Below are 5,255 nucleotides of genomic sequence, written 5' to 3'. Positions count from 1 at the left end.
TGTATGTATAATATTAAGATGAATGTCGAGAGAGATTTTGACAGAACTTCGTTAATTAACTCTCAAGATTTAAATAATTCGTGAACAGTGTTCACGTATAAATAGAAGACGGACCTAGTTCGTTAACATTCCCTAACGAACTAGAGTCCGCTTCGTTACATACATAAAACTAAATAACTTAGCGAATCGTCTCTTGATTCGTTAAACATCCTTAACGAACAAGAGGGAAATAGCTTAGATCTAGTTCGCTAAACATCCTTAGCGAACTAGACACTTACATTAGCGAACTACAATATAACTTAATTGTTTATTACATTAAACAAAACAACAAATACATTAACGATAAATACAAAGACTCAAGACGTAAAACCGTGCACTAACAGACACCCCCTCGTCTTGAGCTCTTTGTCTTTTGTCTTCACTTGAAACACTTGGACTGCCAGTCTCTGCAACTATGAATTTCGTTTTCATAACAAACACGCACGACGCGTTGGAATTGCATAGCCAGGTCATAGTCTTCATCGCGCTCAAATAGAATCTTATTCTTATGCAGCACGTCATTGTCGGTCTCAGTTAAGTTAACCAACTACATCGGGTCGATAATCTTGATAAGGCCAGTCTTCAGTCCTTTACCAAGCACAATGACGGCCTCGCCAGTACGATTGTCGTAGTACCAACGGTCAAACGAAGAATGCATGTGTTGGTGCATCGTCTTCACCGGCACCCGTTTCATCGTCTTTGGCGGCTTTACTTTATGAACAAGTTTCCTCCAGCCCGTCCTTGGATCAATTTCGTCAATACGTTTACGTCTCGGGACCTGGGGCTTGAAGAACTTGAAGCCATGACTGACCTCGAACAACAAGTGTTGATGAAACCACTCAGCTGTCCGGTCGCCACCACGATTGATAAATGGACGACACACGAGGATACGAACATCCCAACGCGGTAGTGTAAGAACGTCCATTATCGTTTCGTAGTACTGGATTCCCTTCTCCCATTTAATTATGCATACCTTAAGTTCGGAATCATATAGCCACGAGACGGTATCACCATGAACCTTGGATACAGTCTTGAATGAGGTCACTTGATTGGCTTTGGCTCTAGCATCAGCTTCTTCCTTTCGTTCTTGATCAACATACAGATATGCCTTGATATTCTTACTCACCTTTTTATAGCTAAACCACTTAGCAATATCGGCATCAGTTGGGTTCTCAATCGAGTTGAAACGAGTGTCCACAACCTTTTTACCCTTGGACGTCTTTTCCAAATCATCCTCAGCCGCTTTAAGCGTTTGCTCATTGAATACTGGAGCACCTTGATCAACATTTGTGTGTTGAAACAAGTCAGGATACTCCTCAGCAGTGACGTCTTCTATCTCAACATCCTCTTCTTCATAAATAAAATCCGTATTCATTTGAATAGACGAATCATCTTTTATACCTTCCTCATTCACCACCTCAACGTCAGGCTCTGTCTCTAACATAGTTAACTGTTCATCATTCAACCCAACCAATATGGAAATCTGCTCCCGTTTTAAAGACTTATCAAAAAACTGACCAACCTCGATCTCATTCCTGTTCACCACACTTCTAACTATCCCCCGATTCATCCATAAATATGATCGTATCAGCTTCGATCCTTTCAATCGGCTTAACAGCAGTTGAATCATGATACACAACAACTTGTTTACCCGAGTCATCACCGCCACTTGTACCAGCACCGGAAGATGAGCCGTGCGCTTGTTTAGGCTCACCTTCTGCACCAGACTCGTCAGGATCTTGATCATCATTCTTGAGTTTCTTCAACGCATCTTCTTTGCATGTTAATTGCAGAATCAGATCTTCCTGTTCTTTGAGTTTCACCCCCTGAGACTCAACAATCGCACGAAGCTCTTTTGTCTCTTTTTGACAGTATGATACATAACTCATCAGCCTTCTTTGATTCTCCATAAGGCGTTCTTGATTCTGACGGTCAGCAGACATTTCATTTTCATACAGATGAAGAAGATTTAACAGCATATCTGTCTGACGGTTTGGTGGCAAGTTGTACAAGGATGGATGAACTTGTTGGATTGGTCCTTGAGGCCTTGTGATTCTCATAAACGAGACATCACTCGGTGGAGGAGGCCTCATTGACGGTGTTGAAGGAACAGTGGAAGCTGTAGCAGAGGGCAATGGTATTTCAGCAAGTGCCATCTGTGGAATCAAGCCCAACTGCTCATGATGAACCATCGTTGTTGTTAATGTAGGCGCTGGAGTGCTAGTAGTAGGCGGCACTACCGGGCGTTGAGGCATTGGTTGACGAGGTGGTGGCACACCAATAATCACACCAGCTCCAGCTGATACTCGTCTCTTAGCTGGAACTTCAGAAGCTGGTGCTTTGTCTTTCCGTTTTCGTTCATGTTGAGCTGCAATGGTAGCAGCCAACGCAGCATTCACTGCATCCTGTTGCTCTTGAAGAGCAGCATCACTAGCTCCACCATTACCACCATCTCCATCATCATTATCATCATCATTGTTCCCACCTTCTCCTCCCTCACGCTCGGATTCCGAGTCATTGTGGATCCAGCGTTCATTGGGAGGACATACATAATTCGGATTAATGATATGACCAATCATCCGCTTGTCCCGAGGCCTCTCCTTACGGTAAATTGTCATTCGACGTACAGTGTCGGCCTTCATGTGTTCCAAAGGAAGCACATCGTTCACCAAAGTTCTATCAATAACCAGGTTTGGTATTAAATCTTGAATTATCAATTGTAGAAATCGAGGATACATTAAAAACTTCTTCGTCTGAGTCGTTTGCTGGACTTGCTCTTTTAAATGATCAAAGACCATTTCCGAGAAGTTGAATGGCTTGTTGAGAATGAGTGCCACAAATGCCGATTGTAGACTAATACGGCATTCAGTAAATCCTCCTTTACGACCACCCATGCAATGAATCAGGACATGTAATAGATACTTGTAAGGAGGGCATAAACCATTTTTGTTAAACATAGACGCCACAATATTACCACCATAACGTACAAGTCTAAATAACCCTTGATTAACTCCTTATCAAACACACTCGGGTAATTATCATTATCTCCAAACCGAAGCACCCTCCTAACCACATCCACATCCACTGTAATAGGGGATTAATTGATCGTAGCTCGAATGTGGTTCTCAGCCTCAACGAACTCAGCAGTATTCCAGAACTGCCTAATAATACTCAGATAAACAGTAGGTCTGGCAGTTATGGCATAAAGTATTACTGAACGTCGTAAAAATGCCAGAATATCTCCAAAAGTGGCTACGTCAGCAACATCCGAATTAACATAAGCACATATGTTGTGCTTCTTATCATATGATAGCAATTGAACCTCTTGTTGTTCCTGAGGTTGTTCTTGATCTTGGGGTTGACCTAATTCTTGAGGAGCAACAGGTGGATCTTGGTCCATTTGATCGGCCATGTAAACAAAATAAAACTTAGAGGTATCATTTATGCGTATTTATCTATAGATGGTGTAATTAGTCTATATGTCATATGTTATCGATATATCAACGTGTTTAGATGGTTGGAATGATTTATTAATTACAATGGTTAATAACTTTTTATTAATTAAAAGGAAAATATGTCATTTGTTTGATTATCACTCTGATTCGTTACAAATATGTAACGAATCAAGTGATTCGCTATCAGGTAAATAAGTTAACCAAATAGTCTTAGCGAATTACTATTCAAAGGAACGAACTAGGATCTAGTTCGTTATAATTTAACGAATTCAAATCTGATTCATTGATTAACTTAATCGCTAAACTAGTTCGTGTGTTTTCTTAACGAATTGGACACGAAATAGTCCCAATTCGCTAAAAATAACGAATGGTCAATAAAGACTTGATCTTTGACTCTCATAGTCAAAGTCAAAATTAGATTAAGAACACTGAAAGTCTAAAATATGAATTCAGTAACAACTAATCCATAATCATCGTCGAATAACCAAATCAACAAGCGTAGTGATCTCGGAAATGCAATACGAAGCACATGATGTTGAGATTGAGGCTCAACACCATGAAATAACTTAAGTATACTCGGAGTTTTAACAGAGCCTAAAACCCCGAAAACATAAAGATTCAATCGACCCGGCAAACAAGAATCAAACATTGATTAAAGTTTACCAAGGGTCTCGGAATCACATTCCGACCATAATGAAATCAAAATAAACTATAATAACACAGTATGATGTCGATTAAGCAGAGGTTTTAAAACACATAAACCCATATAACAAAATTGCATAATTAGCCTATCAACACAATGTCATTTTTGACGAAAATCACAAAGAAGTGATAATCTATACCTTACGAACACAGTGATATACATAAAAGTTCAAATTCCGAAGGTCGAGAAAATCAGGAAAAATTTGAATAGGGTGTCTTTAGGTATAAGGAAGGTGAAAGAACAATGAAGGACGAATCAGTTCATAGCTGTCCTTTATACACAGTCGTTACACGCTTCCCTATGTACGAATCCAACAGAATCGTTAGTGATTGCAATAACGAATCAGCCGATTCGTTAAACTTCTTTTAATACGTGGCATAACGAATTAAATTCAAATCGAGTCTTGATTCGTTAAATATGCATAACGAATTGGATGCATTTCGTTACAGAGTGCGGAAGCGAATTTAGGTAAACGAACTGGAGTGTAGTTCGTTAAAAAGAACACCTAATTCGTTATCCATAAATACCGAATCATATATATTTTATTTAATTTTAAATTAAATAATTAAATGAATTAAAGAATGAATTTATTAACAAGGATTAATAAATAAATAAATTAACTTAAAATGAATTACCGAGTACCTTTATCCCGATAATCAAATACTTTAAAAAACGTTTCATGTTTTCGAAACATAACTTAAAATATTTAAAATAATATGTAAAAAGAAAAAGTAAAATATTTTTGATATTTTGTAAAAAATTAAAGAATGTATTTACAGAAATATCCTAACTTTAGAAAAATAGACAATCTTTTTGTGTTTTTCTATGATTTTTCAAAAGCAGTACATATTTTTGAGTTTTTGTTGAGTTTGAGCAGATAATCATATTGACTAAAATGCCCTTCTATCACAGTTTTATATTTCAGCGATATTATGACAGGCGTTAAGTCGGTTATTGATATTGTTGTCCACTTAAATCTTATAACAAGCCTTCGAGCATTTTTGTGATATGATTTATGGTTCAATTAGCGCACAGAATATCAGAAACTATCAGCCTCT

The sequence above is a fragment of the Bidens hawaiensis genome, unplaced genomic scaffold (genome assembly GCF_021521415.1).
Source record: "Bidens hawaiensis isolate Kalapana, Puna unplaced genomic scaffold, B.hawaiensis_p1.1 tig00041287_1, whole genome shotgun sequence".
NCBI classification, from domain to species: domain Eukaryota; kingdom Viridiplantae; phylum Streptophyta; class Magnoliopsida; order Asterales; family Asteraceae; genus Bidens; species Bidens hawaiensis.
The sequence above is the reverse complement of the archived record's forward strand: the minus strand, read 5'-3'. Positions refer to the sequence as shown.